Consider the following 260-nt stretch of genomic DNA (forward strand, 5'->3'; position numbering starts at 1 on the left):
TCCCTGTGGTGCGTTTGCTTATTTATTGTTTCCCCCCACCTCCGTCCCTTCTCTTTTCATCCTTTCCCCCTCCTCCCTCCTCGCTTTTTCTCTTACGCAGTGGGAGAAGCCAAGCAGCCGGGGCTGGCTCTGCCCAGCCGCCGTCCGTCCTTCTTCCCTCCCTCTCATCCTCATCCCTCCCTTTTTCGTTAAAAACGTGAGCTCTGAGGTGCAGCCTCCTGCGCTGGCAGCAGCTCTGCCTGCAAGGAAAAGCCTTTCAA

Source organism: Apaloderma vittatum, unplaced genomic scaffold, assembly GCF_000703405.1.
Source record: "Apaloderma vittatum isolate BGI_N311 unplaced genomic scaffold, ASM70340v1 scaffold14552, whole genome shotgun sequence".
NCBI classification, from domain to species: Eukaryota; Metazoa; Chordata; class Aves; order Trogoniformes; family Trogonidae; genus Apaloderma; species Apaloderma vittatum.